The sequence below is a fragment of the Azolla caroliniana genome, unplaced genomic scaffold (genome assembly GCF_043228905.1).
Source record: "Azolla caroliniana isolate FFs.n. ecotype wild unplaced genomic scaffold, voAzoCaro1.0.p SCAF_362, whole genome shotgun sequence".
NCBI lineage: Eukaryota > Viridiplantae > Streptophyta > Polypodiopsida > Salviniales > Salviniaceae > Azolla > Azolla caroliniana.
In genome coordinates this window covers 1-27,388 of record NW_028230797.1, presented here as the reverse complement: position 1 = coordinate 27,388, position 27,388 = coordinate 1, and the positions used below count along the sequence as shown (strand labels likewise).

The 27,388-nt window shown below is 36.6% G+C and overlaps 12 non-coding genes across 12 annotated transcripts; all 12 read left to right on the top strand.

The window, feature by feature from the left end:
• Nucleotides 1–967: 967 nt before the first annotated feature.
• Nucleotides 968–1,040, top strand: TRNAE-CUC (transfer RNA glutamic acid (anticodon CUC)). The gene has a single exon. It is a non-coding gene; the product is annotated as a tRNA-Glu (tRNA).
• Nucleotides 1,041–3,865: 2,825 nt separating this feature from the next.
• TRNAE-CUC (transfer RNA glutamic acid (anticodon CUC)) lies at nt 3,866–3,938 on the top strand. Its single transcript has one exon. It is a non-coding gene; the product is annotated as a tRNA-Glu (tRNA).
• A 308-nt stretch (nt 3,939–4,246) lies between these two features.
• TRNAE-CUC (transfer RNA glutamic acid (anticodon CUC)) lies at nt 4,247–4,319 on the top strand. The gene has a single exon. It is a non-coding gene; the product is annotated as a tRNA-Glu (tRNA).
• Nucleotides 4,320–5,870: 1,551 nt separating this feature from the next.
• Nucleotides 5,871–5,943, top strand: TRNAE-CUC (transfer RNA glutamic acid (anticodon CUC)). Its single transcript has one exon. It is a non-coding gene; the product is annotated as a tRNA-Glu (tRNA).
• A 308-nt stretch (nt 5,944–6,251) lies between these two features.
• TRNAE-CUC (transfer RNA glutamic acid (anticodon CUC)) lies at nt 6,252–6,324 on the top strand. The gene has a single exon. It is a non-coding gene; the product is annotated as a tRNA-Glu (tRNA).
• Nucleotides 6,325–7,875: 1,551 nt separating this feature from the next.
• TRNAE-CUC (transfer RNA glutamic acid (anticodon CUC)) lies at nt 7,876–7,948 on the top strand. The gene has a single exon. It is a non-coding gene; the product is annotated as a tRNA-Glu (tRNA).
• A 308-nt stretch (nt 7,949–8,256) lies between these two features.
• Nucleotides 8,257–8,329, top strand: TRNAE-CUC (transfer RNA glutamic acid (anticodon CUC)). Its single transcript has one exon. It is a non-coding gene; the product is annotated as a tRNA-Glu (tRNA).
• A 1,551-nt stretch (nt 8,330–9,880) lies between these two features.
• Nucleotides 9,881–9,953, top strand: TRNAE-CUC (transfer RNA glutamic acid (anticodon CUC)). Its single transcript has one exon. It is a non-coding gene; the product is annotated as a tRNA-Glu (tRNA).
• A 308-nt stretch (nt 9,954–10,261) lies between these two features.
• TRNAE-CUC (transfer RNA glutamic acid (anticodon CUC)) lies at nt 10,262–10,334 on the top strand. Its single transcript has one exon. It is a non-coding gene; the product is annotated as a tRNA-Glu (tRNA).
• A 1,551-nt stretch (nt 10,335–11,885) lies between these two features.
• Nucleotides 11,886–11,958, top strand: TRNAE-CUC (transfer RNA glutamic acid (anticodon CUC)). Its single transcript has one exon. It is a non-coding gene; the product is annotated as a tRNA-Glu (tRNA).
• A 308-nt stretch (nt 11,959–12,266) lies between these two features.
• Nucleotides 12,267–12,339, top strand: TRNAE-CUC (transfer RNA glutamic acid (anticodon CUC)). Its single transcript has one exon. It is a non-coding gene; the product is annotated as a tRNA-Glu (tRNA).
• A 13,433-nt stretch (nt 12,340–25,772) lies between these two features.
• On the top strand, nt 25,773–25,845 carry TRNAE-CUC (transfer RNA glutamic acid (anticodon CUC)). Its single transcript has one exon. It is a non-coding gene; the product is annotated as a tRNA-Glu (tRNA).
• The last annotated feature ends 1,543 nt before the right edge of the window (nt 25,846–27,388 follow it).

Below are 27,388 nucleotides of genomic sequence, written 5' to 3'. Positions count from 1 at the left end.
ATTACTAAATGTTAAAAATGAAAGTGTGTTAGAATAATCCTCAGTTTTTTGTTGATGCTTGCAAACTTAATCCCATTATTCAATTAATAGGAAAGGTTTCAAATGAAATTTGACAAAACATTAGGTTGTTCGGGACAAGAAGAAACAATATATTTAGTCGTGGTTATTTGTCAACATGGTTACGACAAATTAGTACACCGACAATTATAGTTAGGATAACTTCATAGAGTTTCCCGAAATACGCATAGATTGTAGAATAATGGTGAACTCTCGATCAACATTGCGTCATAGTTCTTTATTTGAAGCAAAGCACTAGAATATTATATTAACTAATTCATGTACTGAATCAATTCTATTGTAGTCTAGTTGGTTTGGATCCTTGTTTTTTACACGAGACTCCGGGGTACAACAATAGGCATTGGAAAAACTAGATACATCATAGATCATTATGTAATGTCACATCGATAAAACCCCTAAAAATGATTAAATGTTAAAAATGAGAGTGTGTGAGAGTAATCCTCAATTTCTTGTTGATGCTTGCACAATATGTAAATATTATTTATTACTAATCTATGATTGCAATATATCTATACACAAGATAGGAGCCATTGTAATGTAGTTGGTTAGGGACAACATTATGTTGTTCGGGACAACAAGAAGCAGTATATTTGGTTTTGGTTAATCGTCAACATTGGTGCGACGAATTAGTACACCAACAATTATAGTTTGGATATCACAATGCAATTTCAAACAATACGCATAGATCGCAGACTATTGGTCAACTGTCGATGAGCATTGCACCATGTTTCTATATTAGAAGTAAACCACTAGAATATTACATTAACTAAATCATTTACTAAATGAATTCCATTGTAGTCTAGTTGGTTCGGATCCTTGTTTAAGCAATATATAAATATTATTTATTAGGAATCAATGATTGTTACGATAAAAAGCACACAAAATGTGATCCATTGTAGTCTAGTTGGTTAGGATACTCGGCTCTCACCCGAGAGACCCGGGTTCAACTCCCGGCAATGGAAACGACAATATCATATATTAAATTTCGGACGCATATCATGTGTTAACTGTTTGACAACTCAAAAACTCAAGACCTAAAGTAGATGTTACCATAATGTACAATTAACAAAATAGTCAATATTATGTTTGAAGGATTCATGACGAACATTACTTTGATTTTTCTCTCCTAACATCAATTTCTAAACATAATCCCATTATTTGATTAATGGTAGAGGTTTCAAATGAAATTGGACAAAACATTATGTTTTTCGGGACAAGAAGAAGCAATATCTTTGGTTGTGGTTATTCGTCAACATTGGTACGACGAATTAGTATACCAACAATTATAGTTTGGATATCACAATACAATTTCAAACAATACGCATAGATCGCACACTATTGGTCAACTGTCGATGGGCATTGCACCATGTTTCTATATTTACAGTAAACCACTAGAATATTACATTAACTAAATCATTTACTAAATGAATTCCATTGTAATCTAGCTGGTTCGGATCCTTGTTTAAGCAATATATAAATATTATTTATTAGGAATCAATGATTGTTACGATAAAAAGCACACAAAATGTGATCCATTGTAGTCTAGTTGGTTAGGATACTCGGCTCTCACCCGAGAGACCCGGGTTCACCTCCCGGCAATCGAAACGACAATATCATATATTAAATTTCGGACGCATATCATGTGTTAACTGTTTGACAACTCAAAATCTCAAGACCTAAAGTAGATGTTACGATAATGTACAATTAACAAAATAGTCAATATTATGTTTGAAGGATTCATGACGAACATTACTTAGATTTTTCTCTCCTAACATAAATTTCTAAACATAATCCCATTATTCGATTAATGGTAGAGGTTTCAAATGAAATTGGACAAAACATTATGTTGTTCGGGACAACAAAAAGCAATATCTTTGGTTCTGGTTATTCGTCAACATTGGTACGACAAATTAGTACACCAACAATTATTGTTTGGATATCACAATACAATTTCAAACAATACACATAGATAGCACACTATTGGTCAACTGTCGATGGGCATTGCACCATGTTTCTATATTTCCAGTAAACCACTAGAATATTACATTAACTAAATCATTTACTAAATGAATTCCATTGTAGTCTAGCTGGTTCGGATCCTTGTTTAAGCAATATATAAATATTATTTATTAGGAATCACGATAAAAAGCACACAAAATGTGATCCATTGTAGTCTAGTTGGTTAGGATACTCGGCTCTCACCCGAGAGACCCGGGTTCAACTCTCGGCAATGGAAACGACAATATCATATATTAAATTTCGGACGCATATCATGTGTTAACTATTTGACAACTCAAAAACTCAAGACCTAAAGTAGATGTTACCATAATGTACAATTAACAAAATAGTCAATATTATGTTTGAAGGATTCATGACGAACATTACTTTGATTTTTCTCTCCTGACATCAATTTCTAAACTTAATCCCATTATTCGATTAATGGTAGAGGTTTCAAATGAAATTGGACAAAACATTATGTTATGTTGTTCGGGACAACAAGAAGCAGTATCTTTGGTTGTGGTTATTCGTCAACATTGGTACGACAAATTAGTACACCAACAATTATAGTTTGGATAACCGGATACAATTTCAAAAAATACGCATAGATTGCAAAATAATGGTCAAATGTCGATGAGCATTGCACCATGTTTCTTTATTTGTAACAAAGGTCTAGAATGGTACATTAACTATTTCATTTATTAAATGAATTCCATTGTAATCAAGTTGCCTCGGATCCTTGCTTTTTACCTGACACGTCCTGGTACAAGTAGATCTATCATATATCATGAGTTAATGTGGCATCGATAAAAACCCTTGACATTACTAAATGTTAAAAATGAAAGTGTGTTAGAATAATACTCAGTTTTTTGTGGATGCTTGCAAACTTAATCCCATTATTCAATTAATAGGAGAGGTTTCAAATGAAAATTTGACAAAACATTAGGTTGTTCGGGACAAGAAGAAACAATGTATTTAGTCGTGGTTATTTGTCAACATGGTTACGACAAATTAGTACACCGACAATTATAGTTAGGATAACTTCATGGAGTTTCCCGAAATACGCATAGATTGTAGAATAATGGTGAACTCTCGATCAACATTGCGTCATAGTTCTTTATTTGAAGCAAAGCTCTAGAATATTATATTAACTAATTCATGTACTGAATCAATTCTATTGTAGTCTAGTTTGTTTGGATCCTTGTTTTTTACACGAGGCTCTGGGGTATAACAATAGGCTTTGGAAAAACTAGATACATCATAGATCATTATGTAATGTCACATCGATAAAACCCCTTGAAATGATTAAATGTTAAAAACGAGAGTGTGTGAGAGCAATCCTCAGTTTCTTGTTGATGGTTACGCAATATGTAAATATTATTTATTACTAATCTATGATTGCAATATATCTATCCACAAGATAGGAGCCATTGTAATGTAGTTCGTTAGGGACAACATTATGTTGTTCGGGACAACAAGAAGCAGTATATTTGGTTTTGGTTAATCGTCAACATTGGTACGACAAATTAGTACACCAACAATTATAGTTTGGATATCACAATACAATTTCAAACAATACGCATAGATCGCAGACTATTGGTCAACTGTCGATGGGCATTGCACCATGTTTCTATATTTGCAGTAAACCACTGGAATATTTCATTAACTAAATCATTTACTAAATTAATTCCATTGTAGTCTAGATGGTTCGGATGCTTGTTTAAGCAATATATAAATATTATTTATTACGAATCACTGATTATTACGATAAAAAGCACACAAAATGTGATCCATTGTAGTCTAGTTGGTTAGGATACTCGGCTCTCACCCGAGAGACCCGGGTTCAACTCCCGGCAATGGAAACGAATATAGTGGTTTTGGTTAATCGTCAACATTGGTACGACAAATTAGTACACCAACAATTATAGTTTGGATATCACAATACAATTTCAAACAATACGCATAGATTGCATACTATTGGTCAATTGTCGATGAGCATTGCACCATGTTTTTATATTTGAAGTAAACCACTAGAATATTACATTAACTAAATCATTTACTAAATGAAATCCATTGTAGTCGAGTTGGTTCGGATCCTAGATTAAGCAATATATAAATATTATGTATTACGAATCTATGATTGTTACGATAAAAAGCACACAAAATGTGATCCATTGTAGTCTAGTTGGTTAGGATACTCGGCTCTCACCCGAGAGACCCGGGTTCAACTCCCGGCAATGGAAACGACAATATCATATATCAAATTTCGGACGCATTTCATGTGTTAACTGTTTGACAACTCAAAAACTCAAGACCTAAAGTAGATGTTAAGATAATGTACAATTAACAAAATAGTCAATATTATGTTTGAAGGATTCATGACAAACATTACTTTGATTTTTCTCTCCTGACATCAATTTCTAAACTTAATCCCATTATTCGATTAATGGTAGAGGTTTCAAATGAAATTGGACAAAACATTATGTTATGTTGTTCGGGACAACAAGAAGCAGTATCTTTGGTTGTGGTTATTCGTCAACATTGGTACGACAAATTAGTACACCAACAATTATAGTTTGGATAACCGGATACAATTTCAAAAAATACGCATAGATTGCAAAATAATGGTCAAATGTCGATGAGCATTGCACCATGTTTCTTTATTTGTAACAAAGGTCTAGAATGGTACATTAACTATTTCATTTATTAAATGAATTCCATTGTGATCAAGTTGCCTCGGATCCTTGCTTTTTACCTGACACGTCCTGGTACAAGTAGATCTATCATATATCAGGAGTTAATGTGGCATCGATGAAAACCCTTGACATTACTAAATGTTAAAAATGAAAGTGTGTTAGAATAATACTCAGTTTTTTGTGGATGCTTGCAAACTTAATCCCATTATTCAATTAATAGGAGAGGTTTCAAATGAAAATTTGACAAAACATTAGGTTGTTCGGGACAAGAAGAAACAATGTATTTAGTCGTGGTTATTTGTCAACATGGTTACGACAAATTAGTACACCGACAATTATAGTTAGGATAACTTCATGGAGTTTCCCGAAATACGCATAGATTGTAGAATAATGGTGAACTCTCGATCAACATTGCGTCATAGTTCTTTATTTGAAGCAAAGCTCTAGAATATTATATTAACTAATTCATGTACTGAATCAATTCTATTGTAGTCTAGTTTGTTTGGATCCTTGTTTTTTACACGAGGCTCTGGGGTATAACAATAGGCTTTGGAAAAACTAGATACATCATAGATCATTATGTAATGTCACATCGATAAAACCCCTTGAAATGATTAAATGTTAAAAACGAGAGTGTGTGAGAGCAATCCTCAGTTTCTTGTTGATGGTTACGCAATATGTAAATATTATTTATTACTAATCTATGATTGCAATATATCTATCCACAAGATAGGAGCCATTGTAATGTAGTTCGTTAGGGACAACATTATGTTGTTCGGGACAACAAGAAGCAGTATATTTGGTTTTGGTTAATCGTCAACATTGGTACGACAAATTAGTACACCAACAATTATAGTTTGGATATCACAATACAATTTCAAACAATACGCATAGATCGCAGACTATTGGTCAACTGTCGATGGGCATTGCACCATGTTTCTATATTTGCAGTAAACCACTGGAATATTTCATTAACTAAATCATTTACTAAATTAATTCCATTGTAGTCTAGATGGTTCGGATGCTTGTTTAAGCAATATATAAATATTATTTATTACGAATCACTGATTATTACGATAAAAAGCACACAAAATGTGATCCATTGTAGTCTAGTTGGTTAGGATACTCGGCTCTCACCCGAGAGACCCGGGTTCAACTCCCGGCAATGGAAACGAATATAGTGGTTTTGGTTAATCGTCAACATTGGTACGACAAATTAGTACACCAACAATTATAGTTTGGATATCACAATACAATTTCAAACAATACGCATAGATTGCATACTATTGGTCAATTGTCGATGAGCATTGCACCATGTTTTTATATTTGAAGTAAACCACTAGAATATTACATTAACTAAATCATTTACTAAATGAAATCCATTGTAGTCGAGTTGGTTCGGATCCTAGATTAAGCAATATATAAATATTATGTATTACGAATCTATGATTGTTACGATAAAAAGCACACAAAATGTGATCCATTGTAGTCTAGTTGGTTAGGATACTCGGCTCTCACCCGAGAGACCCGGGTTCAACTCCCGGCAATGGAAACGACAATATCATATATCAAATTTCGGACGCATTTCATGTGTTAACTGTTTGACAACTCAAAAACTCAAGACCTAAAGTAGATGTTAAGATAATGTACAATTAACAAAATAGTCAATATTATGTTTGAAGGATTCATGACAAACATTACTTTGATTTTTCTCTCCTGACATCAATTTCTAAACTTAATCCCATTATTCGATTAATGGTAGAGGTTTCAAATGAAATTGGACAAAACATTATGTTATGTTGTTCGGGACAACAAGAAGCAGTATCTTTGGTTGTGGTTATTCGTCAACATTGGTACGACAAATTAGTACACCAACAATTATAGTTTGGATAACCGGATACAATTTCAAAAAATACGCATAGATTGCAAAATAATGGTCAAATGTCGATGAGCATTGCACCATGTTTCTTTATTTGTAACAAAGGTCTAGAATGGTACATTAACTATTTCATTTATTAAATGAATTCCATTGTGATCAAGTTGCCTCGGATCCTTGCTTTTTACCTGACACGTCCTGGTACAAGTAGATCTATCATATATCAGGAGTTAATGTGGCATCGATGAAAACCCTTGACATTACTAAATGTTAAAAATGAAAGTGTGTTAGAATAATACTCAGTTTTTTGTGGATGCTTGCAAACTTAATCCCATTATTCAATTAATAGGAGAGGTTTCAAATGAAAATTTGACAAAACATTAGGTTGTTCGGGACAAGAAGAAACAATGTATTTAGTCGTGGTTATTTGTCAACATGGTTACGACAAATTAGTACACCGACAATTATAGTTAGGATAACTTCATGGAGTTTCCCGAAATACGCATAGATTGTAGAATAATGGTGAACTCTCGATCAACATTGCGTCATAGTTCTTTATTTGAAGCAAAGCTCTAGAATATTATATTAACTAATTCATGTACTGAATCAATTCTATTGTAGTCTAGTTTGTTTGGATCCTTGTTTTTTACACGAGGCTCTGGGGTATAACAATAGGCTTTGGAAAAACTAGATACATCATAGATCATTATGTAATGTCACATCGATAAAACCCCTTGAAATGATTAAATGTTAAAAACGAGAGTGTGTGAGAGCAATCCTCAGTTTCTTGTTGATGGTTACGCAATATGTAAATATTATTTATTACTAATCTATGATTGCAATATATCTATCCACAAGATAGGAGCCATTGTAATGTAGTTCGTTAGGGACAACATTATGTTGTTCGGGACAACAAGAAGCAGTATATTTGGTTTTGGTTAATCGTCAACATTGGTACGACAAATTAGTACACCAACAATTATAGTTTGGATATCACAATACAATTTCAAACAATACGCATAGATCGCAGACTATTGGTCAACTGTCGATGGGCATTGCACCATGTTTCTATATTTGCAGTAAACCACTGGAATATTTCATTAACTAAATCATTTACTAAATTAATTCCATTGTAGTCTAGATGGTTCGGATGCTTGTTTAAGCAATATATAAATATTATTTATTACGAATCACTGATTATTACGATAAAAAGCACACAAAATGTGATCCATTGTAGTCTAGTTGGTTAGGATACTCGGCTCTCACCCGAGAGACCCGGGTTCAACTCCCGGCAATGGAAACGAATATAGTGGTTTTGGTTAATCGTCAACATTGGTACGACAAATTAGTACACCAACAATTATAGTTTGGATATCACAATACAATTTCAAACAATACGCATAGATTGCATACTATTGGTCAATTGTCGATGAGCATTGCACCATGTTTTTATATTTGAAGTAAACCACTAGAATATTACATTAACTAAATCATTTACTAAATGAAATCCATTGTAGTCGAGTTGGTTCGGATCCTAGATTAAGCAATATATAAATATTATGTATTACGAATCTATGATTGTTACGATAAAAAGCACACAAAATGTGATCCATTGTAGTCTAGTTGGTTAGGATACTCGGCTCTCACCCGAGAGACCCGGGTTCAACTCCCGGCAATGGAAACAACAATATCATATATCAAATTTCGGACGCATTTCATGTGTTAACTGTTTGACAACTCAAAAACTCAAGACCTAAAGTAGATGTTAAGATAATGTACAATTAACAAAATAGTAAATATTATGTTTGAAGGATTCATGACAAACATTACTTTGATTTTTCTCTCCTAACGTCAATTTCTAAACTTAATCCCATTATTCGATTAATGGTAGAGGTTTCAAATGAAATTGGACAAAACATTATGTTATGTTGTTCGGGACAACAAGAAGCAGTATCTTTGGTTGTGGTTATTCGTCAACATTGGTACGACAAATTAGTACACCAACAATTATAGTTTGGATAACCGGATACAATTTCAAAAAATACGCATAGATTGCAAAATAATGGTCAAATGTCGATGAGCATTGCACCATGTTTCTTTATTTGTAACAAAGGTCTAGAATGGTACATTAACTATTTCATTTATTAAATGAATTCCATTGTAATCAAGTTGCCTCGGATCCTTGCTTTTTACCTGACACGTCCTGGTACAAGTAGATCTATCATATATCAGGAGTTAATGTGGCATCGATAAAAACCCTTGACATTACTAAATGTTAAAAATGAAAGTGTGTTAGAATAATACTCAGTTTTTTGTGGATGCTTGCAAACTTAATCCCATTATTCAATTAATAGGAGAGGTTTCAAATGAAAATTTGACAAAACATTAGGTTGTTCGGGACAAGAAGAAACAATGTATTTAGTCGTGGTTATTTGTCAACATGGTTACGACAAATTAGTACACCGACAATTATAGTTAGGATAACTTCATGGAGTTTCCCGAAATACGCATAGATTGTAGAATAATGGTGAACTCTCGATCAACATTGCGTCATAGTTCTTTATTTGAAGCAAAGCTCTAGAATATTATATTAACTAATTCATGTACTGAATCAATTCTATTGTAGTCTAGTTTGTTTGGATCCTTGTTTTTTACACGAGGCTCTGGGGTATAACAATAGGCTTTGGAAAAACTAGATACATCATAGATCATTATGTAATGTCACATCGATAAAACCCCTTGAAATGATTAAATGTTAAAAACGAGAGTGTGTGAGAGCAATCCTCAGTTTCTTGTTGATGGTTACGCAATATGTAAATATTATTTATTACTAATCTATGATTGCAATATATCTATCCACAAGATAGGAGCCATTGTAATGTAGTTCGTTAGGGACAACATTATGTTGTTCGGGACAACAAGAAGGAGTATATTTGGTTTTGGTTAATCGTCAACATTGGTACGACAAATTAGTACACCAACAATTATAGTTTGGATATCACAATACAATTTCAAACAATACGCATAGATCGCAGACTATTGATCAATTGTCGATGGGCATTGCACCATGTTTCTATATTTGCAGTAAACCACTGGAATATTTCATTAACTAAATCATTTACTAAATTAATTCCATTGTAGTCTAGATGGTTCGGATGCTTGTTTAAGCAATATATAAATATTATTTATTACGAATCACTGATTATTACGATAAAAAGCACATAAAATGTGATCCATTGTAGTCTAGTTGGTTAGGATACTCGGCTCTCACCCGAGAGACCCGGGTTCAACTCCCGGCAATGGAAACGAATATAGTGGTTTTGGTTAATCGTCAACATTGGTACGACAAATTAGTACACCAACAATTATAGTTTGGATATCACAATACAATTTCAAACAATACGCATAGATTGCATACTATTGGTCAATTGTCGATGAGCATTGCACCATGTTTTTATATTTGAAGTAAACCACTAGAATATTACATTAACTAAATCATTTACTAAATGAATTCCATTGTAGTCGAGTTGGTTCGGATCCTAGATTAAGCAATATATAAATATTATGTATTACGAATCTATGATTGTTACGATAAAAAGCACACAAAATGTGATCCATTGTAGTCTAGTTGGTTAGGATACTCGGCTCTCACCCGAGAGACCCGGGTTCAACTCCCGGCAATGGAAACGACAATATCATATATCAAATTTCGGACGCATTTCATGTGTTAACTGTTTGACAACTCAAAAACTCAAGACCTAAAGTAGATGTTAAGATAATGTACAATTAACAAAATAGTCAATATTATGTTTGAAGGATTCATGACAAACATTACTTTGATTTTTCTCTCCTGACATCAATTTCTAAACTTAATCCCATTATTCGATTAATGGTAGAGGTTTCAAATGAAATTGGACAAAACATTATGTTATGTTGTTCGGGACAACAAGAAGCAGTATCTTTGGTTGTGGTTATTCGTCAACATTGGTACGACAAATTAGTACACCAACAATTATAGTTTGGATAACCGGATACAATTTCAAAAAATACGCATAGATTGCAAAATAATGGTCAAATGTCGATGAGCATTGCACCATGTTTCTTTATTTGTAACAAAGGTCTAGAATGGTACATTAACTATTTCATTTATTAAATGAATTCCATTGTAATCAAGTTGCCTCGGATCCTTGCTTTTTACCTGACACGTCCTGGTACAAGTAGATCTATCATATATCAGGAGTTAATGTGGCATCGATAAAAACCCTTGACATTACTAAATGTTAAAAATGAAAGTGTGTTAGAATAATACTCAGTTTTTTGTGGATGCTTGCAAACTTAATCCCATTATTCAATTAATAGGAGAGGTTTCAAATGAAAATTTGACAAAACATTAGGTTGTTCGGGACAAGAAGAAACAATGTATTTAGTCGTGGTTATTTGTCAACATGGTTACGACAAATTAGTACACCGACAATTATAGTTAGGATAACTTCATGGAGTTTCCCGAAATACGCATAGATTGTAGAATAATGGTGAACTCTCGATCAACATTGCGTCATAGTTCTTTATTTGAAGCAAAGCTCTAGAATATTATATTAACTAATTCATGTACTGAATCAATTCTATTGTAGTCTAGTTTGTTTGGATCCTTGTTTTTTACACGAGGCTCTGGGGTATAACAATAGGCTTTGGAAAAACTAGATACATCATAGATCATTATGTAATGTCACATCGATAAAACCCCTTGAAATGATTAAATGTTTAAAACGAGAGTGTGTGAGAGCAATCCTCAGTTTCTTGTTGATGGTTACGCAATATGTAAATATTATTTATTACTAATCTATGATTGCAATATATCTATCCACAAGATAGGAGCCATTGTAATGTAGTTCGTTAGGGACAACATTATGTTGTTCGGGACAACAAGAAGCAGTATATTTGGTTTTGGTTAATCGTCAACATTGGTACGACAAATTAGTACACCAACAATTATAGTTTGGATATCACAATACAATTTCAAACAATACGCATAGATCGCAGACTATTGGTCAACTGTCGATGGGCATTGCACCATGTTTCTATATTTGCAGTAAACCACTGGAATATTTCATTAACTAAATCATTTACTAAATTAATTCCATTGTAGTCTAGATGGTTCGGATGCTTGTTTAAGCAATATATAAATATTATTTATTACGAATCACTGATTATTACGATAAAAAGCACACAAAATGTGATCCATTGTAGTCTAGTTGGTTAGGATACTCGGCTCTCACCCGAGAGACCCGGGTTCAACTCCCGGCAATGGAAACGAATATAGTGGTTTTGGTTAATCGTCAACATTGGTACGACAAATTAGTACACCAACAATTATAGTTTGGATATCACAATACAATTTCAAACAATACGCATAGATTGCATACTATTGGTCAATTGTCGATGAGCATTGCACCATGTTTTTATATTTGAAGTAAACCACTAGAATATTACATTAACTAAATCATTTACTAAATGAATTCCATTGTAGTCGAGTTGGTTCGGATCCTAGATTAAGCAATATATAAATATTATGTATTACGAATCTATGATTGTTACGATAAAAAGCACACAAAATGTGATCCATTGTAGTCTAGTTGGTTAGGATACTCGGCTCTCACCCGAGAGACCCGGGTTCAACTCCCGGCAATGGAAACGACAATATCATATATCAAATTTCGGACGCATATCATGTGTTAACTGTTTGACAACTCAAAAACTCAAGACCTAAAGTAGATGTTAAGATAATGTACAATTAACAAAATAGTAAATATTATGTTTGAAGGATTCATGACAAACATTACTTTGATTTTTCTCTCCTAACATCAATTTCTAAACCTAATCCCATTATTCGATTAATGGTAGAGGTTTCAAATGAAATTGGACAAAACATTATGTTATGTTGTTCGGGACAACAAGAAGCAGTATCTTTGGTTGTGGTTATTCGTCAACATTGGTACGACAAATTAGTACACCAACAATTATAGTTTGGATAACTGGATACAATTTCAAAAAATACGCATAGATTGTAGAATAATGGTCAAATGTCGATGAGCATTGCAACATGTTTCTTTATTTGTAGCAAAGGGCTAGAATGGTACATTAATTATTTCATTTACTAAATGAATTCCATTGTAATCAAGTTGCCTCGGATCCTTGCTTTTTACCTGAGACGCCCGGGTACAAGTAGATCTATCATATATCATGAGTTAATGAGTTAATCCTTGACATTATTAAATCTTGAATCTTTAAAAGTTTTTTGCTATCTTTTATCTAGATTCTATCAGAAAAGCTACTCATATGATACAAGATTAGAAAGAGATATCTATTTCTTTGTGTGTGGATTTGAATTATGAATATTTATGTGATCTAATGAAGTTAATTTATTTTTATTAGCATAAATGTTTGTGAGATGAAATGGTGCAGATCTGCCTTGGTGGCCTAGCGCAAAGGTACGGGCTGATCCGGACGGCGATTTGGAGAAGCCACTGTCGTTTTTTGACCTACAATCAATGCTTTTGGTCGAAGAAAACCACGCGGGTGCGTCAAGGAGCACACAATCCGACAACTGGTGCTGTACACGGAGGTAGATAGGCCCAGTGGATGTGGAGGACGAGGTGGATTTGCACGCAATGGTGGCGGCCAACAAGAGCAGGAAAGAAGGCACATAGGTGGTGCCGACAACAGTTATGGACCCTCCACAAGCAGGGGGGGGGTCAAAGGGGCGCCAGAACCGGCAAGCAAAGGCCGAAACGGAATGCTAGTATTGTTGCTGGAAGGGCCATAGAGAGAGTGAGTGCTGGAAGAAGTGCGCCGATTTGGACAAATCCGGATCCGGCAGAGCCGAACATGGAAATTGACAGCGTTCACAATATCCCGAAGGGTCGGAAGGAGCCAAAACTAAAAAGGGCCCAACCTTTGTGATGAAGCACAAGGCAAGTTCAATGAAGAAGAGCACCTTGAAACCGAATGAGGTGTGGTATGTCGACTCTGGAGCGTCAAATCATATGACGAGCCACATAGTGGTTCTCTTACCTGGAGAAACAGAACAACCGGGAGTCGTCGAAATCAGAGACGACACCTTGCATCCGATCGAACATGTCGGACAGAAGCGGATAGTTATGAACTTACTGCACGTTCTGACAATAACGAAAAACTTGTTGTCGGTCGGGCAGATTGTTGATCAAGGGATGTAAATCCGGTTCACCCACCTAGGGTGCTTCATCGAAGAGGAAGGCCAAATCATCGCGCAAGGGTGCCGGGAAGGGAGGATGTTCATCCTCGACCCAAATGGCGCAGGCACTGCACTGTTCGCCAAAAGATAAAGAGTCGAGTCGGACGTTGACTGATGGCATAAGCGGATCGGCCATGTGAACTATCAAAGGCTTCAAGAGCTGCAAACGATCAAGTAGTTTTCGGATTGCTGAAATTTAGTGGTCAGAAGGCTTCCCGAACGAGTGAAATCGGAGCCGGAATAAGCTCGACTTAATACATTGGGAAATATGGGGACTGACAAATAATGTGAGCCTAGGCGGAAGTCAATACTTCGTCTCTTTCATCGACGACTATATAGCCGGCACAATTGGATCTACTTGATCGAAAAGAAGAGTGAAGACTTCGACTGTTTCTAGAACCTAAAAAGTCTGGTAGAAAAGGAAATAGAAAGAAAGATCAAGTGCCTGCAGTCAGACGACGCAAAAGAATACTTTTCCGCCAGTTCAATTGTTATCTACAACAGATGGGAATTCGGCGAGAATTCAGCTGTAGACATAAACACCGGAGCAGAATGACGTAGCTGAACGAAAAAATCGGTCGATTGTCGAAGCAACACGGGCAATGCTTGAGGAGAAGACCATGCCCAAGTTTTACTGGGCCGAAGCGGTTTGAACAACGGTGTACATCTAGAATCGGATCGATATGGGAGAATCCGACACCAACTGGAGGGAAGACCGACCTCAAGAGTTGAGGTCGGATGCAACCAAGAGGGCCCTAAAATCAGCAAATGAGAAGCTCCGCCGATCGACTCGCCACAAGAAGTAGTTGATCCAGTATGGTTATAACGAGTACATGGCGCACCATTATGCGTACATGACGAAGGTGGCGGAAGTCCGCGAGTCGGAGAGCTAAGCGGAGGCATCACATGATGCTAAATGGCGTTTGCCCATGGAGGAAGAAATGCGGGCACTTGATTCCAACGAGACATGGGACTTAGTTGACCCTCCTCGAAACTGCAAACCGATTGGATGTAAGTGGGTGTATAAGGTGAAATACAATGCCGACGGTTCAGTCAACCAGTACAAGGCCCAACTGATGGCCAAGGGATATGCACAGACCCACGGAATTGACTACGATGAGACCTTCGCACCGGCAGCGAAGATGACGATGTCATCGGTTCATGTGGTGCTGGCAATCGCAACGGCAAGGGGGTGGCATCTCCACTAGATGGACATGAACATGTTTCTTCAAGGTGATCTTGAAGAACAAGTCGGCAGTATGTAGACTGAAGAAGTCGTTTTACAGCCGTAAGCAAGCCCCCTGTGCTTGGAACTCGAAGATCACGCATTGATTGTGTAAGATGGGGTTTGCAGCCTCCAAGTCTGACTCTTCATTGTTCATTTCATAAAAGTCCGAAAGGTCCGGTATGCATTCTACTGTACGTCGACGAGTTGGTCGTCACCGGACCCGACTTTGCTGAAATTGGCCAAGTAAAGTCCCAGCTGTCAAACGCATTCGAGATGAAGGACTTGGGGGACCTTCATTACTTTCTCGGGATCGAAGTGATCCACACCCCCGATGACATGTTATTGTCTCAACGACATTATGTATTGAATATGCTGTAGAAGTTCGGTATGACGGTGTCGTGAAGATTTTCGGCAATAGTGTGAAAATGCCATAAAACGTACGAAATCGAGTATAAATCACGTATTACAATAATTGTGAAGATAACATTTTAAATAGATTTAATATCTAAGTACAAAATGATGGAGGTTTCGAATGCACTTTATTACACGAGAAACGGACAACTAAATGTCAAGATATGAGGGTATAAAGTTTGTAAAAGGAAAGGAGAAAATTGTGAGATATCCCACATAGGCACGACAAATATAGCTCTCATCATATATAAGGTGGAGCAAAAGATATTATCTTTGTATCTATGTGTGGAGCATGGAGAGTTCAAGGTAACTTGAACTAAGAGTGGAGGTGGGCTAGCTACTCATAAAGGGTTTTGGCCAACCAAAACCGGACCGGCGATGGAGCCGGTGAACCGGCGGCAAACCGGCGACGGTGATCCGGCGGCAATCCGGCAACGGTGATCCAGTGGCATCCGGCACCGGTATCCGGCAACGGTGATCCGACGGCATCCGGCGAGGCACCGGTATCCGGCAGCGGTAACCGACGACATCCGGTATCCGGCGAACCGGCGATTAGATAAATAAATATATAAATATATATACATATTTACATATACAAGGAGGGCAAGTAAGGATTCAAACCTTGCACCTCCAAGTTAGGAGTCAATTGGCTTACCATTAAGCCATGCTATTTAGTTGAAATTATATTTCTATCATTGTACTTTTACATGTAAATTCTCATACATGAGAGCTAAAATGAGTGACATGGTTATCATGCACCACATGTAATACTTAAGCGCCAAATGGCAAACATGCAATTTATGCATGTCTTGTACCCTCACATGCATCATATGCATGAGAGCATCTATAAAAGAGGGAAGGGGGAGGAGAAAAAACATGGTTTTTTTTATTATGAAATTAAGAAGAAGAAATTCGTTATCAAATTGATGGTGTAACTTGTTTCTTAAATCCAAAGATAAAAAGTTCAATCGATCTTTCTCAATCGTTTAATCTCAACTTCTCTCTTTCCCAATCTATCTTAAGTACTTTCTCGCCAAAGCTTGTATCGACTCTAAATCCTTCTGGTCCAGAACCTCGGCGGTTCCGCCTCACGATCCGCGCGTAGTGACGGATTTTCACGACAACGGATTGTCGATACGTCTCTACTCCCTTCAACAAAAACCTGAAGCTACGTCCCGAGTTAGGAGCGGCCTACAATGATCAATGGTTCCGACAAATTGTTGGAAGCCTTATATATTTAACTATCACCCGACCTGACCTTCGCTATTTGGTCGGAGTGATGAGTCAGTTGATGCAACGACCGACAACCGAGCAATATATTAGCGGCACGGAGGATTGGGGAATATTGTATCGACACGGTATAGCCGAATAGTTAGTCGGCTATATGGATGCCGATTGGGCCAGAAGCACCGAAGCTAAATATTGAGGAGCCACCGTCGCGACTTGTGAAGCTATAAGGCTTCGGCGGTTGTTGCAGGACTTACGGATCGAAGTTCCCACTTCAATCCCGATCTACTGCGACAACATTAGCAGCATACAGCTAGCCAAGAACCCCGTGTTCCATGCTCGCACAAAGCACATAGAAGTGCATGATCACTTTGTGCACGAGCAGGACTTGAGCGGTGAAGTTTAACTTCGATATGTTCGAACCGATCGGCAGGTTGCCGACATCTTCACCAAAGCGCTCGGATCGGACACGTTGCAACACTTCTTGGAGATGCTTGGGCTATAACACCTCAATGTGCCGCACAGGTAGAGAAAAATGGAGAGAGCAACGAGAGAAAGTTGAAACTGAACAAGATGCCAAATCGATTAAAGAAGTCGACACATCCGATAGAGTTGGAACAAGCGGCAAAGGTGGCAGAGTCAAGAAGGACAGAGCCGACCAGAAGAAAGAGGCTGGGACCCAGAAAATGGTCGGATGTGGTCAAGGGCTTGCAGACGGATTACGAATTGGAGACAACTGAGTCGGTCGAGTGGTTCGATTCGGACGAGCCGAATCAAGTGAAAGCCAAGGGGACAGGAAGGCAGCCGAAGCCGACACTGAAATGAAGGATTCGGTGGGTCGAGAAGCGCCAATACCGCGACAACGATGGGGCTGAGATGGGCCTGATGAGCAGACAAACAGACTGTAGGGGTCGAGATGCGGGGGTTGGATGGGTCAAGATGCATGGAGTTGGATGGGTCAAGAAGCGTTGGACTGGAGGGGTTGTGGAACGCAGGACCGAACCGGATGAGGGGTGCGAGCAAGGTGAAAAGACGCTAGGAGAAGCCGAGGCAAGGAACTGGCAGATCAGATGGAATCTCAGTTTGAGCTTGAGGGGGAGTGTTGAGAAGCAAGCTCAACATGGGCCGATGGGCCGAATCGGCTGAACAAGCCGAGAGCTAGATTGGGTGAAGACCGAATCGGCTAGGCCTAGATCGGATCGGTGAGTCGGATCCATGAGAGCCGGTACGCCGTTAGAGGCCTACAATCCTAGCCTAGTAGATAGGCATATTTTTTGGGAGTTAGTGTATGTCGCTTAGTTATGAGCATTGAAGTACATGTTAGTACTTTTGTTAGTACTTTTGTCAGTCCTTTTGAGGACTTGTATAAAAGTGCTCTCGGAGCACATTTGTATGTAAAGAGTGTTATTTGAATTTGAGTTTTATTGTTCTGCTCTCTCCCTCTCACCTGTGTACTCTCTCTCCCTCCATTGTTCTCAGTGTTTACCGTTCTCTGTTACTGTCCGGCTAAGCCGGTTGTGTCTATTTAACTTCCGCACACTAATCTTTACATGTTTGCAATAAAAAACCACCAACATCATGGAGTGAGAGATTTAGTGATTTGTTTTGGCAAAGGCTGGCTGCAAATTTCTTGTCTAATTATATCTTCTTGGTTGTTGGAAGAGTGGGTTTGAGCACTGATCTCATTGCCCAAAGGGTTGAATATGTTCTGGATCAACAGAAACGAAGCATGTTGATGGATCTCATTCATTCTCAGAAGGCAAATTGGAGTCAAGGGCAAGGAAAGGTAACATGCGTGAATTTGAGTTATGGATTGCTGATACATAAATATTTGTAGTTTGAACATTTTGATATTCTCTCTTTCTCTTATACTAGAGATTCTCATTTCTTATTGATGTTTTTACTATCGTCATTCTTTATTTAATGTTTTTACTCTTGTTCTTAATTTACGTGGATTTGAAACGGCTACCATTGACCCTTGTGTTCGTGGAAACAAAGCAGGGGGCAGATGCTTTGGAGGATTGGTTGTGTCGTATGGGATTTCCGGCTACGACAATACATGGGGATCATACACAACATGTATGTTGTTGTTGATTGATTTGAAAATAATAGTTTTTGAATCAGGCATTGGATATATGCTCTCTTTTAATATTCACATTTGCTAAAGGTTGTTGGGGAATCTTGCACACATTTTTTGGTCCTAAAGTCAATAATTGGTTTGCAGAGACACAACATCCATAAATGAAGATGTAGGATCTGTACAAATTTTAATTGTGACCTTAAGGAACTGTAAGTTTGTAGTAATGGATTTAATGAACTTTGCTGCTAGAGCCAGCTATGGAGGGGTGGTGGTAGAGGTCGCCGATCTGGGGGTTCTAAGTTTGGCGGAAGAGACTACCGAAGAGAAGGTAACAGAGGTGGAAGTGGCAGTGGATATGGAGGTGCTAGCTATGGGCTTGGTGGTGGTTATCGAGGTAGCCATGAAGGTGGGTCCAAGAATTATGGTGCAAGTGTTGTCAGTGCATGGGATTAAGCTGGAAAAGTGTTTCTTGTTCTTTTTTGAACATGACATCTGAGTCCAGATATACGTCCTCAGCAGTTTCGTTCTAATTAGAAAAAAAACATTTTCCAAATTAGTTTTCACCAAAATTCTAAGGGGTCACTTGTATTCTGAGTACTGAATTTTCATAGCAAGTAATACAAATTTGTGTAAGTTAACAATTTTGCTGGTGACAGAAAGCTGAGCAATTTTCATTGGGAGATATTAACCATAACATTTGGTAGTGGTGAAGCTTGCACATGAGTAACAATTGCCAAGTTTTGTAGTATTTCGAAGTCTGAAATTTCTTTTTATAATACTCTTGCATTTCACCTTTATTTATTATTCATTATCCACCTGCAAAGTATACATCGACTGACTGGGTTTTGTTGGACTTTTGTGACTAAGTTCATACGCCAAAAACATATATAGATTAAGTGCCACTCAGTATAAATTTGTGTGCTCCTAGTTTGTGTGACTTCCCTGTGCTTAGAAGATTAATACCTATATGTTCAGCCATTATATTCTGTGTGAGCATTTGCGTAGCAAGTTATGAATTGTGTTGAAAATTCAGGACTTTTTCAAGGGTGAATATCACAATTTCTGTTGCCTAGTTTGAACTGTAAAAAAGTTGCTGCTTGTAGAAGCCAAGCTGTGGAGACACTCATAGAGGAATTCGGTATGTTTTATTATCCTTGCCACTCTTTATCTTTTCACTATTTAGTGGACTTGCACACCTCTTATTGCTATGTTAGGATTCTTTTGTCTCAGTTCAGGCATGTGATAGCTTAGTTTGTAGCTGCTGTATAAGCTTCTTATATATGTATGAATGCTAGTAGTCGTGAAAGCATTGGACACTTAATGGAAGGTGTGGAACGACATAGTAGTTTGAATCTTAATGCTGTGTAGTTTTCAAAACCCATAACTAAATAAGAACATGAATGAATGCCAAATTAGAAAGAAATGGGCGTTGTAACCATTATGCCTATTCTTGAGATATTTTTCATTTCGTCCACAGGCTTAAATACGCATCAAATAGTGGGATAACCGTGCAATGGTTATGACGTTATTCATCCCCCTTGTCATCGTCAAAGCCATGAAGCATAATAATATTACATGTTCCAAATTGTTGGCTCCATTTCCTTTATATTCAATCTCTATGCAATTTAATTACATTCCACTACCAACTACATTTCAATTGTGCCATTTAAAAGTATGGCCCTCCTAAAAGCATGGATATTATATATATAGAAATGTTAAAAGTATGGCCCTCCTAAAAGGATGGTAAATAGATGTATAATCTCTAGTGGGGGGGCATTTGGTGAGATCGATCGATCTGGGCCTTTTGCTCTGCATCTATCTATCTACCTATCTATCTGGTTAGTTAGCTCTAGATCTTTTTCGACTTTCTTGGTTCATCATCACTTGTTGGTTGTGTAATTGTTTTCTTCCTCCACAATGTCACGGACATTTGGTGATTTGCTTCATCTTCGGATATTTTCACCCCGGATTCTCTTGGCTTCTCTCCTTGTTGCTTTCTCCTAATTAATTAAATTATATCGCTCACTCTTCTAGGCAGGTACCCACCGACCTCCAAACCCTCTATCTTGGTATACATACATACATACGTACATGCATGCATGCATGCATAGTGTGTTATGTGGAGTTATCTCTCCAGTTGATGGATGACGTAGATGAGATGAGGATCCTTCGCGTTTTGGCTTTGGCTTTCGTCAAGCTATCCCATGCACAATATGCCTTAACATTAGCTTGAAACGCTACGCATTTAGTGAGTGAGTGAGTGAGTGCACTTGTCCCATTCTTATAAACACATATATAATTGAGCATTGTAATTATAAGTTACTTGTTTGGTCACAATTGTTAGAAGTTATAAATAACTAATTAGCTGACAGTGAGCAACTACTTCGTTAATTACTAAATATAACCCCACACCACAAGTTATTAATAGTAAAAAAACATGGTATCAGAGAATCAAGAGTATGAATCCTGAAAATATATTACCCGCACCATACTCTACTTTTGTTGATCAATATATATATATATAATAAAAAAAAGATAATAGCCTCAACATTATGGCAAGCTCCACTTAAACAAGAAAATACTCGGTAGATAGACTTACCGCAAAAAACTACAGAATTTGGAAACCAAGGATGGAGCTACTACTTGATTTGGAGGAGCTACTTGAAGTCATCACCGAAACCTGTCAAGCACAAAAAAATACACAATCAAAAGCATGGAAAGATTGGAAAAACAAAGACAAAAGGGCAAAGCTTGAAACACTGCTACATGTAGAAGACAAGCAAGCTGATGGCATTCGAAAACTCACAACTACAACAGAAATGTGGTCCAAAGTAAAATAGATGTTTGAACCACAAGATGGTACTACTAGAATCCATACTCTTCCTACCTTGTTTCACATTTGGGTTTTGTAGGAAGAAGAAAATGTTCTTACCTTCTTGGATACCTGGGAGATATATCTCGAAGAAGCTATCATTGCGGGAAATGAAATCTCAGAAGAAATGAAGATTGAGCTCCTATTGAGTAAACTTCTAGAATCCTGGAGCACGTTTGTCACCATGAATAGCCAAGGTAATTCTTTGTCTGATTTGATTACCAAGATCCGCCATGAAAAACTTCGGCGACAATTAAAAGAATCCACTCCATCTTTGGCAATGACTGTAACATTTAGCAGAACACAAAAATCATCTTATAATAATAGATATAGAGCTAAATCGGATGCTTACAGAAATGCAGAAATATCAAGTACCAACAAGGTAAATGATGCTTGGAAAGCTTCAACAAAACAATCCAATGGTGGTTTCAAACTGATTTGCAGATCTTGTAAGAAAGAAGGGCATACAGAAAGGGCATGTCGATTGAAGCAAGTTGCAGAGAACAAAAGACGATCACAAGAAAATAATGCAACATTAGAAGACAAATCAAACTTGAAGTCAAAAGAATATATAGAATTTGGATGAAATACCAGAAGATGACAATATTTTGCAAGCATACCATGTCACTACAGAAGAGACAAAAACCGACCATGATACATGGTACCTAGACACTAGTGCTACACATCACCTCACATATCGAAAGGACTGGTTGAATTGCTATAAGATTCTTTCCAATCCACTATCAGTTACTTTTGGAGACAACAAACGAAAAACAACAATCGGAAAAGGAACTATTGAACTCAGATTGTCAAACAATCACGTGATTACAGTCCCAAATGTCTATTATGTACTAGGACTAGCTAAACACCTATTATCAATTGGACAAGCAACTGTAGATGGACTAATAATACAATTATGTAAAGAGAACGCAATTCTAATTTTCAAAACTGGAAACACAAGTACACAGTTGGTGTGTCCTAAGGAGACGACTAGAATATTACATTAACTAATTTATTTACTAAATGAATTCCATTGTAGTCTAGTTGGTTCGGATCATTGCTTTTTTACCCGACACGCCCGGGTACAACTACAAGCAATGATAACACTAGATACATCATAGATCATAAGTTCATGTGGGTCCGATAAAAACCCTTGAAATTATTAAATCTTAAAAATGACAATGTGTTACAATAATCCTCAGTTTTTCGTTAATGCTTGCGCAATATATAAATATTATTTATTTCTAACCAATGATTGCAATATTAAAAAGCACACAAGATGTAATCCATTGTAGTCTAGTTGGTTAGGATACTCGGCTCTCACCTGAGAGACCTGGGTTCAACTTCCACCAATGGAAAAGACAATATCATATATCAAATTTTGTGACGCATGTCATTTCTTAACTGTTCGATAACTCAAAAACTCAAGACCTAAAGTAGTTTTTACAATAATGTACAATTAATAAAATAATCAATATTATGTTTGGAGGATTGATAAAGAACTTTTCTTTGATTTTTTTCTCCTAACATCAATTTCTAAATTTAATCCCATTATTCAATTAATAGTATAGGTTTTGAAATGAAATTTCACAAAACATTACATTGTTTGGGCCAAGAAGAAGCAGTATATTTAGTTGTGGTTATTCGTCAACATTGGTACGACAAATTCGTACACCAACAATTATACTTTGGATAACTCGATACAATTTTAAACAATACGCATAGATTTCAGAATAATGGTTAACAGTCGATGAGCATTGCACCATGTTTTTTTATTTTTAACAAAGGACTAGAATGGTACATTAACTAATTCATTTACTAAATGAATTCCATTGTAATCAAGTAGATATATGATATATCACGAGTTAATGTGGCTTAGATAAAAACCCTTGAAATTATTAAATCTTAAAAACGAGAGTGTGTTAGAATAATCTTTAGTTTTTCGTTGATGCTTGCGCAAAAGATAAATATTATATTTTTCTAATCAATGATTGCAAAATTAAACAGTGCACAAGATGTGAGCCATTTTCGTCTATTTCGTTAGAATACTTGGCTCTCACACGAGAGACCCGGGTTCAACTCCAAGGAATAGAAAGGACAATATCATATATCAAATTTTGCGACGCATGTCATTTGTTAACTGTTTAATAACTCAAAAACTAACACCGTAAACTAGCTGTTATAATAAAGTACAATTAACAAAATAATAAATATTATGTTTGAAGGATTGATAACGAAATTTACTTTGATTTTTTACTCATCACATCCATTTCTAAACTTAATCCCATTATTCGATTAATGGTAGGGGTTTCGAATGAAATTGGAATAAATATTATGTTTTTTGGGACAACAACAGATAGTCTATTTCGTTGTCGTTATTCCTCAACATTGTTACGATAAATAGCACACAAAATGTGATCCATTGTAGTCTAGTTGGTTAGGATACTCGGCTCTCACCCGAGACACCCGGGTTCAATTCCCGGCAATGGAAACGACAATATCATATATTAAATTTCGGACGCATATCATGTGTTAACAGTTTGACAACTCAAAAACTCAAGACCTAAAGTAGATGTTACGATAATGTACAATTAACAAAATAATCAATATTATGTTTGAAGGATTGATGACGAACATTACTTTGATTTTTCTCTCCTAACATCAATTTCTAAACTTAATCCCATTATTCGATTAATGGTAGAGGTTTCAAATGAAATTGGACAAAACATTATGTTGTTCGGGACAACAAGAAGCAGTATCTTTGGTTGTGGTTATTCGTCAACATTGGTATAACAAATTAGTACACCAACAATTATAGTTTGGATAACTGGATACAATTTCAAAAAATACGCATAGATTGCAGAATAATGGTCAAATGTCGATGAGCATTGCACCATGTTTGTTTATTTGTAACTAAGGGCTAGAATGGTACATTAACTATTTCCTTTACTAAATGAATTCCATTGTAATCAAGTTGCCTCGGATCCTTGCTTTTTACCTGAGACGCCCGGGTACAAGTAGATCTATCATATATCATGAGTTAATGTGGCATCGATAAAAACCCTTGAAATTATTAAATGTTGAAAATGAAAGTGTGTTAGAATAATCCTCAATTTTTTGTTGATGCTTGCAAACTTAATCCCATTATTCAATTAATAGAAGAGGTTTCAAATGAAATTTGACAAAACATTAGGTTGTTCGGGACAAGAAGAAACAATATATTTAGTCGTGGTTATTTGTCAACATGGTTACGACAAATTAGTACACCGACAATTATAGTTTGGATAACTTCATAGAGTTTCCCGAAATACGCATAGATTGTAGAATAATGGTGAACTCTCGATCAACATTGCATCATAGTTCTTTATTTGAAGCAAAGCACTAGAATATTATATTAACTAATTCATGTACTGAATCAATTCTATTGTAGTCTAGTTGGTTCGGATCCTTGTTTTTTACACGAGACTCCGGGGTACAATAATAGGCATTGGAAAAACTAGATATATCATAGATCATTATGTAATGTCACATCAATAAAACCCCTTGAAATGATTAAATGTTAAAAACGAGAGTGTGTGAGAGTAATCCTCAGTTTTGTGTTGATGGTTGCGCAATATGTAAATATTATTTATTACTAATCTATGATTGCAATATATCTATACACAAGATAGGAGCCATTGTAATCTAGTTGGTTAAGGACAACATTATGTTGTTCGGGAAAACAAGAAGCAGTATATTTGGTTTTGGTTAATCGTCAACATTGGTACGACAAATTAGTACACCAACAATTATAGTTTGGATAAGTCGATACAATTTCAAACAATACGCATAGATCGCAGACTATTGGTCAACTGTCGATGAGCATTGCACCATGTTTCTATATTTGAAGTAAACCACTAGAATATTACATTAACTAAATCATTTACTAAATGAATTCCATTGTAGTCTAGTTGGTTCGTATCCTTGTTTAAGGAATATATAAATATTATTTATTACGAATCAATGATTGTTACGATAAAAAGCACACAAAATGTGATCCATTGTAGTCTAGTTGGTTATGATACTCGGCTCTCACCCGAGAGACCCGGGTTCAACTCCCGGCAATGGAAACGACAATATCATATATTAAATTTCGGACACATATCATGTGTTAACTTTTGACAACTCAAAAACTCAAGACCTAAAGTAGATGTTACGATAATGTACAATTAACAAAATAATCAATATTATGTTTGAAGGATTGATGACGAACATTACTTTGATTTTTCTATCCTAACATCAATTTCTAAACTTAATCCCGTTATTCGATTAATGGTAGAAGTTTCAAATGAAATTGGACAAAACATTATGTTGTTCGGGACAACAAGAAGTAGTATCTTTGGTTGTGGTTGTTCCTCAACATTGGTACGACAAATTAGTACACCAACAATTATAGTTTGGATAACTGGATACAATTTCAAAAAATACGCATAGATTGTAGAATAATGGTCAAATGTCGATGAGCATTGCACCATGTTTCTTTATTTGTAACAAAGGGCTAGAATGGTACATTAACTATTTCATTTACTAAATGAATTCCATTGTAATCAAGTTGCCTCGTATTAGAGATCTAGGTACTAAAGTAAGCTTAAGATAAGGATAAACAAATGATAGATAGAAAGGAGAAAGAGAAAGAAGGGTGCCAATCCACCCGACCACCCTCGAGCGAAGGGATCGAGACGGACTCGAGCCTCGATCGGCGTCCCATACCACCGCCGTGGCGTCGACTCGTACCTGGTGCTGGCGTGCTCGCTACAAGAGTTGACCCACCACAAGAGCAGAGTCTCGATGTAGTTCAAAATATCATCAAATGAGGGTAGCTAGGCCTTTTATTTATAGCGATACCCAATGCCCCCAGGCAAGTTCACACTTGACCTAAAGGGTTATCTCAATCCCGAGGATTAAAAGTAATCCTCCCCTTCTTTACACTCTCGGTTAACCCTCACACTTATCCACGTGTATAGAATACTATGGTAAATTCTCACCACGGGATATTAAATGGTCATGCCCGTAACATACTCCCCCCCTCTTTAAAACATTGCACTCTTGCAATGGAAAGTTAGGGAAATTAGTTCTGAGAGTATTTTCGCGTTCCCATGTGGCATCTTTTATTGATTTATCCATCCATTTTATTTTAAATTCTCGGATTTCTTTAGTACGTAATTTTTTTGTTTTAACATTGAGAATTCTTTCTGGTACATGTGGTTTAGAAGATAATTCTTCAGAAGTAACCAGAGTTTCAGTTGTAACTGTATTGTCGCCAGAACCTAGAAGTTCTTTTAGACGACTCACATGAAAGACTGGATGAATTCCGACACCATCGAGAAGAGCGAGACGATAGGCTGATGACCCAATGCGTTTGAGGACTGTAAATGGTCCACAAAATCGTGGGGCTAACTTAGCGCACTTACCCGTAGACAATGTCTTAGAATTATGAGGTACACGTAACAATACCTTCTGTCCAGGGTTGAATACACGAGGTTGCCTATGATGATCGGCATAAAAACGCGCTCTATCTTGAGCTGTTTTTATATTATCTCGTGCAATATACAACATATCTTGCATATCCCAAAGAAATTTTTGCGTACTTCGCAACTCATCATGATGTATATT